This window comes from Peromyscus leucopus, chromosome 7, assembly GCF_004664715.2.
Source record: "Peromyscus leucopus breed LL Stock chromosome 7, UCI_PerLeu_2.1, whole genome shotgun sequence".
NCBI classification, from domain to species: Eukaryota; Metazoa; Chordata; class Mammalia; order Rodentia; family Cricetidae; genus Peromyscus; species Peromyscus leucopus.
In genome coordinates this window covers 76,992,665-77,005,505 of record NC_051069.1, presented here as the reverse complement: position 1 = coordinate 77,005,505, position 12,841 = coordinate 76,992,665, and positions in this window count along the sequence as shown.

The following is a 12,841-nucleotide window of genomic DNA, read 5'->3' as shown; positions in this document are numbered from 1 at the left end:
TTTACCATGCGGTGACAGTGTGCAGGCAACTATAATCACCCCTCTCTCTGCTGCACTCCTCAACATCTTGTATACAGCTGTGAAGGGCTGCATTAGTGTCAATTAATCTGGGGTAGGTTTACTGAAGGAGGGGTGCAGTTCAGTTTGAAAGGGATAGTCCTCGGGTTTTCCAAGTGGCATTTCTAGAGAAGGAACTCCAACTGAAAGAAGCATCTATGTGAAGACACTTTCAGTTTCAAGTTGCAGTGGGGTTGGCATCTCTGGATAGCTCCATTTCTCCTGCCTTCTCCAGACAGCATAGAGGCAGACTCCAACTCAAAGGACTGTATTTAATGTCTATACCTCAAGGGATTCGTATTTAAGAGAGTGACTGAAGACTTTGTGGAGATGTACTTTGGTTGAGTGGTGCTTAAGTTAGTGATCAAGGATAGTAAAGATGAATGGCCATTCTAGCAATGGAGAATTCCATCGTCGTGAGTACTTGAGTCTTGGGGGCACAGAGTGATTGGGTGTGGCAGGGAATACCTTTCCTTTCAGTGTTGATGGATAGCTTATGTTTTCAAAGTGCCACAAAATAAAAATAAACTTCTGCTTTAGAACTCAAAAGGAATGTAACAAGGACTATTAGCTCATTATGTATGCTTATCCCTCTCCTCCTTGATCATGGTGTACTAGTGCCTCAAGTAACACACTGAAGACTGGGTGTCACATTTAGCTGGTTTGAGATTAAAGTGTAATATTAATTCTGCCATTTGAATATATTCTTGACACACAAGATTGGTTTCCAGACCCCTAAACATACCAATATCTGAGGATGCTCTAGTCTCTTCTATAAAATGAGGTAGTATTTCCATATGACCTATACATATCCTCCTGGCTATTCAACACTATGTTTATTTATTTAGTTCTAAAAATAATTTTATTTTTATGTTTGAGAGCATTGTATGTACATTTGTCTATGAACTACATTTGTGCCTGGGGCCTGTGGGGATAAGAAGAGTGTATTGGATCTTCTGGAACTGGAGTTATGGCCAGTTGTCCATTATTGGACAGCTATCATGTCGGCCTGAGAATTGAACTCAGGTACTCTGCAAGAAAACAGTGCTTTAACCACTGAGATATCTCTCCAGCTCCTTGACACCATTTTAGATTAAGTATAATTTTTACTACAGTTTAAACGCTATGCAAGTCATTCTTACCTTATATTGTGTTGAGAATAATTGTAAGAAATAAGTCAACACAAGCTCTATACAGGAAGAATTCTTAGTCAAATACTTTCTAACCAACATGGTTGAATCCACAGATATGGAATAGGTAGATATGGAGGGCTGAATCTATTTGTAAATACAGAGTGAGCTAAAACTCCAAACCCCTTCCTTGGCATATCTGCCTTGGCCTCATTTGATCAATTCTTAGTCAATTTCCCAGCATTACCACTTTCCTTTGATTGCCTTGGGCTTCTGTCAGTGTCTTGACCTACTTTGGGCAGACCTTGTTTCTACCTCTGAGGCTTTAGCCTGTCCCTTCCCCTTCTCAAGTGACTTGCATTCACAGGTCTTAGCTTTTTTCTCTTACTCATTTTTCTGGTTAGTTTTTGTCAACTTGTCACAAACTAGAGTCACCCGGGAAGAGAGAGCCTCAATTGAGGAACTGCCTCCATTAGATTGGCTTGTGAGCTTATCAGAGAGACATTGTTTTTTGATTGATGATTAATGTGGGAGGGCTTAGTCTATTCTGGGCAGAGAAATCCCTGGGCAGTTGATCCTTACATGTGTAAAAAAGCTAGCTTAACATGAGCCCCAGAGCAAGTCAATAGATGGGAGTCTTCCATGGTTCTGTTTCAGTTTCTGCCTTCAGATTCTTGCCTTGGCAGACTGTAATGGGAATGTGTGAGCCAAATAAACCCTTTGCTCCCCAAATTGTTAGTGATAATGGTGTTTTATCATAGCAAATAAAAAACAAACAAACTAGGACACGTGGAAAGGGAGATCTTGAGTTGAGGAATTGCCTCCACAGATTGATATGAGGGTGGTTCTCAGCCCATTGTGGGTACCACCCATAGGCAGATGGAGAAAACAAGATGAGCAAGCCAGTAAGCAGCATTCCTCCATTGTCTCTGCTTCAGTTCCTGTCTCTAGGTTCCTGTTGGAGTTCCTTCTTTGACTTTTCTCAGTGATGGACTGATGTGGAAGTGTCAGCCAAATAAATCCCTTTCTCTTCCAACTTGCTTTCGGTCACGATGTTTAACATAGCATCAAAAACAAAACTAGAAAAAAAAAACTAGAACAGAAACTGGTGCTAGGAAAGCAGTGTAGGGCTGTGAGAGACATGAACATGTCTGGGGGAAGATTGTGGAATCATTTGGAACTCAGGCCAATGCTCGCAGCTTCTCGAACTCTTAGGGAAGTTTAGAAGATATGCATGTTGGATGAAGAGCAAACAATTGAACCTTGGTTTGTGAAGTTTCAGAGAGAAGCAGGGCTATTGGTGTAATCTTCTGAATTAAGAATCTGTGTTTTTTTAGGAAAGTAAAAAGGGACCTTTGCTAATTGGTGGTCAGGGGAGGCAAAAACAATAGAGAAAGGAATAGTAGGGTACAAGTGATCTGGATGAAATGGAAAAAACAAGGGTTTCTAATCAGGGAGGGGGTAGGGGTATAAATGCAGAAAGAGAAAGGAGGCAAAATAACAGTAAGGATGTCTGAAAGGTTATAATTATCTCCCCCAAGAAGACCTATAATACCTGTAAGTCTGTGTGTATAAACATACATACATAGTTTAAATGAAAATTTCCTATCTGAGCTAGCAATTCTCCCTCCAAGACCCAAAAACCATCTAGTAAAAACCCTAACACCAGGCACAAGAAGCCATCTTTGGAGTTGTTGGGTCAGTTTGCCAAGAGACTCTCAAAACATTACAGGTTACTGCTATTGCCCTTAGTTGTTCTTCAGAGGTGAAAGTGAAAAACAAATAATTCTTTTATTGCTGAAGACACCACACACTTAGACACAGGCTCAGAGGCCTCTGATCTGGAACTGATTTGAAAACCTCCTATCTGAGGGTTAGCTTTTATCAGAAGACTCCATGCAAGCTTCCAAAGGAGGGAAAAAACCAACAGTCCTACCCAAGTATAACACCTATGAAACAAAATAAGGACCAGCATGGCACATTAACCTTAAGAGGGTAGGAATGGTGCACATATATTGATGATAACCAATAGCTCTCTAAATTGGACTTGAGACCTGCTCACTCAGCTACCCAGGGCTAGTGAAGTCATTGATCTTGGAAGAGAATCTACAATCACCACTTTACTAAACCAGCATAATCTTTAACTACATTCTAAATATTTGTTCTTTACTCACAGATAAGTGTAATCCTCATTCCCCTTCAAGGAAACTTATATTTGCAAAAGATAGAAACCATTACAGAAAACCACAGCTGTTGTGGAATATTAGTTGAAGATACGTTACATTTGTTTATGTTGTGGAATATTTGGTTAATGATGCAAGTATATGTTGCATTCCTTTATGTTTCATTTGTTTAACTCTGTGAAGCTGTGTTACTTTGCCTGCCTAAAACACCTGATTGGTCTAATAAAGAGCTGAACAGTCAATAGCTAGGCAGGAGAGGGATAGGTGGGGCTGCCAGGCAGAAAGAATAAATAGAAGAGAGAAGAGAGGAGGAGTAAGAAAAAAAGAAAGACAGGAGGACTCTAGGGGCCAGCCAGCCATGGAGTAAGAAAGAAAGAAAGGTATAGAGGATAGAGAAAGATAAAAGCCAGAGGCAAAAGGTATATGGTTAATAAAAGTTAAGAAAAGCTGGCTAGAAATAAGTCAAGCTAAGGCTAGACATTTATAAGAATAAGTCTCTGTGTATTTATTTGGGAGCTGGGTGGTGGGCCCCCAAAGAGTAAAGAGTAAAGAAACCAATTACACACAACCAATCAAAATGAAGAGGTGTGGAGCCTAGTACCAATGCATACAATGCAACTCCTGTACCTAAGGCTCAGGGATCATTGCAGAAGAAGGAGCAGAGAAGTGTAAGATAAGGGAATTTACTATGAGATTGTGACTTCTTCTAGGAATGTCAGAAGCTATACCCATAAAGTCTCATCAACATGGCTGCCAAAACATGAGATGAACAAGGAAAACAACAATAGACATGCCAGAGTAAAAGGAGAAAAGCCCATGATGCCTCATATGAGGCCTCAACTCTACTACACAAAGAATTGCAGGCAACTAAGGATTACTGAAAGTGTGAGAAATAGTCTTCCCCAGTGAAGAGCACACCAATAAATTTTCCAGAACCTCATGGGTCAATTCTGAAAATGAACATACAAGTAACATTGTGAAGACTGAACAGGTTGTATTTGTGTATTTAATAATATATATGTATAGAATAGCAATTAATGAAAAAGAGGCCATGAATTTGAAAGAGAATAAGGGGGGGTATATATGGCTGGGTTTGGAAGGATGAAAGGGAAGGAGAAATGATGTATATATTATAATCTCAAAAATAAATATTTTTTTTAAAAAATCTGTGTTTTCTGATTAGCTGGTGATAAAGAATTAGCCCTGATTGAAAAGAGACCAGTATCACTGAGGAAAGACCTTGTGGGACACATTTGTTCAGGGTCAGCACACAGAAGTTGTGGTCTAGTGTAGAACTAAGGATATCAGAAGAACAGCAAAGGATGTATAAGATTCTCCTACGTGGTACTTGTTCTAAAGGCATGAAAGAGTCCTAGAGAGCATCTGAGACTTGATGGCCTGTGGCAGGGGTGGAATCTCCTGGAAGAGAGGCCAGGAGAGGCTACTGGTGAAGGTGTAGCATAGAAACCCCAGTATTGGAGGGGTTGTGGGATCGAAGGCTATGCCGTCTGGAAATTCCAATTATGCAGTTTCTTTGCTGTATGACTTTGGGTAAGTGGCTCCACTCTGCTTGCTTCCTTTTTCTGTCATATTGGAGCAATTTTATTACAGAGATAAATTGTATTTCCAAGGTTGTGGTAGAAATGAAAGGGTATTGACCGAGATTAATCAAAGCTTAGTGTCTAAGACATTGATTTATCAGATGTTACCCATTTATAATTTCATATATCGGTATAACCACCTTTTTAAATTAGATTGGTAACTCAGTTAGGTTAGAGTATAACACTGTGGGCAAACTGCATATTCCAGGGCTCAAAACACCTTCTGTGATTAATTATATGGTGCTTTTTTCAAGGTGAAATAAACACACACACACACACACACACACACACACACACACACACACACACGGTTCATTGTTCGTAGTAAACAGTTTTGGAGACAATGGTCAAACAGAAGTTATATTTTAACCTGTACAATATTGGAGACCTATATTGTCTTGAATATTATATTTCAAACCAAAATTTAGGTTTCTGAACACAAGGAATATGCATCTGACTTCATCCTGATTTAGAGGGTACTCCAGTGCTTTAGTGAGCCCTACTAACATTTCATTCTTTGCTCTGACACAACATCCTCAGCCAGCTCCTCGTGGTAGTGGAGGGCATGCAGTGATGCCTCCAGCAGCCATGAAGTAGGTTTACTTAAAATGTAACATGCTGCATAATAATAGACATTATTCACAATGGGCAAAATCACATAAACACCATGAGAAATTTTTACTTTACAAATTAAGTTTCTGCCCTAGAAGCATAGACTTTTCAAGTCCTGATCATGACCTCACTAAAGGATTAACATATTTAGCATGTGAACAGGCAAGCCAAGCCTTTTGAAGTTTCATTTCTTCCTTGACCATTAGTCTATCCTCAACCCATAGATTCTCTCAAGATGATAGTTCTCTGTTTCCCCCTTTCCATGCAAAGGAAGGAGGAAGATGGCATTGCATTCCATCTGCTGCTCTTCAGGTGTGCCTTCCTTCCTCTTAAACAGCAGAGTGCAAAGTCAATGTCAAGAGGGCATCATGTCTAACAGGCCCTACACTAGTAATGCCACTCACAGCAATGCTGACCAATAATAAGTGACTACAGCCCTACTTTCACTACCTGAGAAGATGCTTCCTGATGAAGTTCCTCTCTGTGAATTCTCAAGAGGACATGAAACACAGGGAGGAGAGAAATTTCATAGAAGGAAAAATTATCTGGTCAGAGGTCTTCAGAGCAATCTACAGAACCTTCTCTCTCTCTCTCTCTCTCTCTCTCTCTCTCTCTCTCTCTCTCTCTCTTTCTCTTCTCTCTCTCGTGTTTCTAGTCCTGTTTTTTACTCTTCTCACTCCCTTTGCCTGTTTTACTTTTTATCTTTAGGAATGAAGTTTTGTCATTAAAACTCAAGCCTTGCAGATGCTGGCCTAATTGAATTTAAATGCAATGCCCACTAGTTATTGGAAGGATGACCCATGGTGAGTCACTTAATCTTTTTACCCTGATTTTCCCATGGTAAACTGTCTTCCTCAGGTGACGTAACATTTGAAAGAGTGTAAATCACACAAGTGGTGACTTTTCTTGGGTCAAACTGATGCCCCCAAATCCTTTGCAGGTAACCACCCAGTGGGTACACTGTAGGGAACACTGGTACTTTATAGTATGGATGATGGACTTTGGGAGTCCACAACACATCCTTCTGTATAGTGTGCTGTGATGATTTTCTACATGAACAGATGCAAACTCTGCACAATGCCTAGGAAACAATCAGTCAGTATCTATGGTCATCAAGTAGTTAGTTGTTAATAATTTTCTTTCTCTTTGGCACTGTCTTAGGGTTTCTATTGTAGTGAAGAGACATCATGACCATGGCAACTCTTTTAAAGTTTTCTTTTGAAAACTTTCAAGTGGGGCTGGCTTACAATTTAGAACTTTAGTCCATTATCATTATTATAAGAAGCATAGCTGCATGCAGGCAGACACAGAGCCGAAGAAGAAGCTGAGAGTTCTACATCTTGATCTGCAGGCAACAGAAAATGAACTGTGTCCCACACTGGGCATAGCTTGAGCGTATGAGACCTTAAAGCCTACTCCAACAGCAACACACTTCCTCCAAGAATACCACACCTACTCCAATAAGGCCACACCTCCTAATAGTGCTACTCCCTATGGGGGACATTTTCTTTTAAATACTACAGATACTTAGCCTACAACTGTTTATGTCAATTAAGAGTTCTCACTGATGATAGTATTTCTTTATTTGTTTGTTGGTCATCGTTTAATCCAGTTAAATTTACTTTTCACTTGGAGGGTCTCTCTGACTTAATCCTTTCTGACAGGTGAAACAGAATGCCTTCAATAGTTAATTTACAAACAATGAGCATGTGTGGGTATCAGTTCTGGAGGAAGAAAAATACAAGACAAAGTGCCAGCAGATTGGTGTCTGGAGGAGGCTATTCCTCATAAGGTGGAAGATGAAAACACACCTCTTTTCTAAGGGCTGCTAGTTATGCTCCTGAGGGCAGTGCACTCCTGACTTCACTGACTCAATAGAAGACTCTGCCTCTTTCATTATTTATTATTCTTACAGCAGTTTACATGTGAGCACACACGTGTGTGCTGTGACACACTTGTGGAGGTTAGAGGACTACTTTGTGGAAGCCCTACAAAGCCCCCATGCTGAAGGCTTGGATGCCAGCCTACGGTACTGTTGGGAGTTGGAGCTTTTCAGGAGGTGGGGCCTCGCAGGAGGAAGTTAAGTCATTGGAAGCCATGTTCCTGGAGAGAATATTGGGATCCTGGCCCTCTCATCTGTTCCTTCCCCCTTTCTCTTCTCTTCTCCCTTTCCTTCTTTGGTCACGTTCTCCTTCCCCACTGTCACGAGGTAGACATGTTTCTACCACCTTGCACTTCTGCCAAGATATGCTTACTTCGCAGCAGCACAAAGCAACAGGACGGAGAGACCATGGACCAACACCTATGAAACCATGAGACGATGTGAATATTTTCTTCTTCTTTGTTTTTCTCAGGTATTTTGCCACAGCAATAGAAAGCTGACTAAAAAAACAGCCTAGAAAGAGGAACGATGAGACAGATGCATCATCACACACGCTTGAGGCTCATGGACCGTCGAGAAGAGGGGGTGGAAAGATGTCAAAGTCAGAGGAGAGGTCAGGAAGGACCAGAGGGAAACAAAATGTCTTTTGGACAAGGCAAGATGACTATGATACGAATGCTAGGGAAAGAAGGCCCAGGGCTAGAAAGACAGCTCAGAATATGTTTCACTAGAGCCTGACTCTGGTCACTCATTAGAACTCTCCCTGGGGCAAAGGAAAGATAAAAAGAAGGTGGAGACACCTGAACTATTCCCTTCAGTTGCTGGCTGATAACTCTGAAGTTGGGTAATGGAGTAAGGGGGGTGAACTTTCTTCATCACCAGTAAGATTTGATTAAACCTGCTCTATCTAGTCTCCAAAATTGGAGATAATTATAAGTTGGCTGCATGTCAATTCAAAGGGATGATATGTCATTTAAATAAATGGTCTACATCTGGACATTCTTATTCCATTAAGAAAGTAAAATGTGGACCTAGTTAAAGAATTGGATTGCTTTCAAAATGTTGACTTTGTAAAATTTTAGTGGGCGTTGGTAGAAAAGCAGAAAGAACAGCAAAGGAATTAGTTACCAGGGCACAGAGGCTGTTATTTAAAAGGCAATAATATACCATTTTGCATCGACAGGAAGAAGTTTGGGTTGGTCCTGCCCTACCTATTGTCAACACCCACAGGTATAGCCAAAACCTCGGTTGGATCTACCCAATGCAGGTACTCTTTGTCGAAATCACAGAAGCGTTTTCTTTACACAGAATTTTGTGACTAAAACACAGGGTTTGAAAATGACAGACTATTTCTCTTCTGCTCCTTATAAAATGATAAAAAAAAACACATTACTTAGGAGATAACACGTTTAACAATTCATGTTGCTGTACAGTGCTGCTTCTGGTATTGCTTCTAACTCCTCATCCCTTCATCTGGGGTCGTTGTGTGGCCAGGTGTGTCTCAGATAATGGTGCGTGCCTGGCTTCTGTTCAGGCCCCCCTCTTCTTTCATCATCTCCTCTGGCATAATTTCTGGTCTTCAGCGTCCCATGACACTCGGCATCCCATTTCGGTGGTCACATTCTCATAATGACATGAGTATCCTAATTGTGTCCATTCTCACTGTCACTTCTGTGACTGATCACAAGTCATACTTTTAACGTGTCATTACCAGCTGTACCTCTGCAACAAATCCAACTGCCGTTTCTGATTTGCTCTCACAGGGCAGATTCCTACAAGGCCAGGACAAAAGACCCTCTCTCTCCATCATGTTCCTCAAGCCCTTGCCACATTGTTTACTGTCTCTGGGGTTGCAGGATTTTTATGCAGAACCACAGCCTTTAAACAACACATTAAAATCAACAGCATTTTTGCTGAAATTTCTACCATCTGGCACTGTCTCTCTCACTCTGCTGAAGTCATCAATTGCAGTATTTCTTCTGGGGTTTGTTTCCAAATATCTTTCTAAATCTGAACCACAGGGCTTGCCATTTAATCACTGGTGTCTCTCACATGTAGCTACAGGACCAGAGCACAGCTTACTGAACTGCTATAACATAGTGGGATCTAGAATTTTTTTTGGCAAAGTATATCATAGATAAAACAGAAATTGTTTTTTTCTTCCCAGAATATTTCCTACAGAAAATTCTTCCCCTTCCCCACAAAAGTGTTTAGTATTACCATGCTGGTTTGTGTATGGGCTCAATGTGGCTTAACTCCTACACCACCAGGTATTCCCTGTATACATTCTGAAGCCAACATCTGGCTATTTGGGGTTCTTGAGATCCTTTTGAGATAATGAAGATGAGTTAATGATTATGATTCCTTGTCCAGATAATCTTTTCATTCTTGCTGTTTTTCCTTTTTTTCTAATATTATATCATGATTTTTTTTCAAGCAGATAAATGGAAAGAATATCACAGTGAACAGTGAGTACTGTGTACTGCCAGCTAGATTCTGTCATTAACATTACCACATTTGCTTTGCCATGTATGTATGTATACGCCCATCCTTCTTTCCAACTGTACTCCATCTGTCCTTTTGGTGGTGGGTGTTTCCACATGTACTGAGGCACCAATAGGCTTCTTCCTTAGGTCTTCTCTCTGATTCTTTAATGTGTCTTTGTTTTTAGCACTATCCGTTTGACTATGATAAATGTTTTCTTTACACTGAGTAGGAGTTGATGAGAATATTAAAATCGAGGAATGATGTGTTAAAGCTAGGCAACGTCCTCTAGGCCATTTTCCTCTTACTCTCTTCCCAGCATTCTGAGTTGGAATGTGTTAAAACTCATAGCCCTAACTTCTGTCTCTTGATTTCTTTTTTTTTTTTTAAATCTTTCTATTGACATACAACATTCTATGAACTTTCTTCAGATCTATCTTCCAGTTTATGGATATTTCTCTTTACTCCAGTTTAATTTGAATCTACATAACTCATTAGATGAGTTTCTCATTTCATATGTACACTTACTATAATAGAATATAACCTTTGAAGTGTATTTATGAAGCATACATAACATCTGGAATTCATATTATATATATATATATGAATATACATATACACATATATATGTACACACACACACACACACACACACACACACACACACACACCTCTTTTAGGAAAAGACTTTCCAATTCCTTTTAAAATCTGCCTTGCCAGTTTGGCTAGAATTTTGGTGATCTTGTTACATTTTCTTCTTTTCTTTTTTGTTAAACATATTTAGTATTTTGTACCTGATAGTTTCTTTATCTATAATCTTGTTTGTACAACTCTAGACCTTAAAGAGTTTATTTCTTCCTGCTGACTCATTTTCATAGTGACTTGTTTCCTCTAAGGGCAAATGCCCTCTGATTGGGCACACCCACATGACCTTTACATGTCCTTCATACAAAGGACACACTCTGGAGAAGGCTTTCTGTTGCCTCTGTTGGGAATTGGGGCACTATCAATGACCATTTAATCTAGGATTTTGGTTTAGAGGTTTTGTTTGCTTGCTTGCCTTTTTTTATTTAATATTTTTATTTTATAATGAACTTAATTTCACATATCAGCTACGTATTTCCCGTCCTCCCTCCTCCCACTCCCCAGCCCTCACCCCAATCCATCCCCCATCTCCCCACCTCCTCCAAGACAAGGTCTCCCCTGGGGAGTCAGCCCAGCCTGGTAGACTCAGTCTAGGCAGGTCTAGTCCCCTCCTCCCTACACCTAGGCTGAGCAAAGTGTTCCAGCATAGGCCCCAGGCTCCAAAAAGCCCCAAGGACAGGCCCCGGCTCCATTGCCTTAGGGCCTCCCAAACAGTTCAAGCTAATCAACTGTCTCACTTATCCAGAGGGCCTGATCCAGTTCCATGGGGGCTCCTCAGCCATTGGTTCACAGTTCATACGTTTCCACTAGTTTGGCTATTTGTCCCTGTGCTTTTTCCAATCATGGTCTCCATATCTCTTGCTCATACAATCCTTCCTTTCTCTCGCCAATTGGACTCCCGGAGCTCCACCTTGCCTTTTGACAACATGCACAGTATGAATTTAGGCCCTGATGTTCGTCATCAGTGAGAGTAGCTTTAGGTTAGGAATATGGAGACAGAAACAGGTTTCTGTTGATATTCATGCTACCTTTCATGGAGAAAATTGATTCCCAGAATCCCAGTTTTTAAGTTGTTATTTATAATTGAATGTTATTTTGCTCAGAGTACCAAAGCTTGGGATGCATCTCCTGAGGAGGTACTGACTCCCAATTTTTTTTTTTAACCCTGATGATTTGTGAATTTTTATTGCTTTTGGTATTTGAAGACTTACCTTATTTTCTTAGTCACTTTCCCATTATTGATGTTATGATTTTTAAATTCAATTAATATTTTTATTTGTGTTACACTAAGAGGAAATGTGAGTGTTGTTGGAAAGACACATGTATGACATGCTTTGAAAACCAAATGAAGTTAGTTAGCACCAAAATACGATCTTAAGTGGCAATCTCTGGGTTTGGTTCTTTAGTTGGATTGCTTCAGAGTATGGGAGGAACAGGTGTAGTTAAAAAAAGATGAATGAAAAAAGAATAGAAAAGATAGAAGAATTCTCATTATTAGCTATTTTATATATGCCAAGTCAATGTAAAAAAAAATCTCTACTTCTTGCCTCTGGGTTCTTTTTTATATGTATTACAAAATGAATATTGCTAATTTTAGATTTGTGAAACTTTAGTGAGATAACATATAAAATACACTATGTGAGAGTTTATGAATAGTATAAAATAAGTGTAGGCTAAAGTTAACCTTGAGCCTCCTATTAGGACTGAAAAGGGAGCTGGAGAGATTGTTCCGTGGTTGAGAACATTTGTTGCTTTTGCAGAGGAATAGGGTTTAATTCTGAGCACTTACATGGTGCCTCATGACCATCCATGGCTCCAGTTCCTGGTGATCCAATGCCATCTTCTGACTTCTGGGGGCATCAGGCATGTGCATGCTCTACACACATTTATACACTTACAATAATATAAGTACATCTAAAGAGACTTAAACATTTTAAGTCTTTAATCATTGTATCATAAATACATACATTACTGTGTACATTGTAACTTTTCAATCTGGGTATACAGGTTAAGACCAGGTAGACCAGGTTAAGATGACTGGTATAACCATCTCAAGTATTTACCATTTCTCCTTGGTTAAAAAAAGACATTGAAAATCTGCTTTACTAGCTCTTTTGAAATATACAATTCATAGTAGTCATTTTCAGCTAGTCTACTACAGCATGCTATATTATTCTGTGTGCCCAGACTTGTTCACCTGTCTCCTTCAAAATCCTTTTCCAATCTCTGGTAAGCATTATTCTTCCT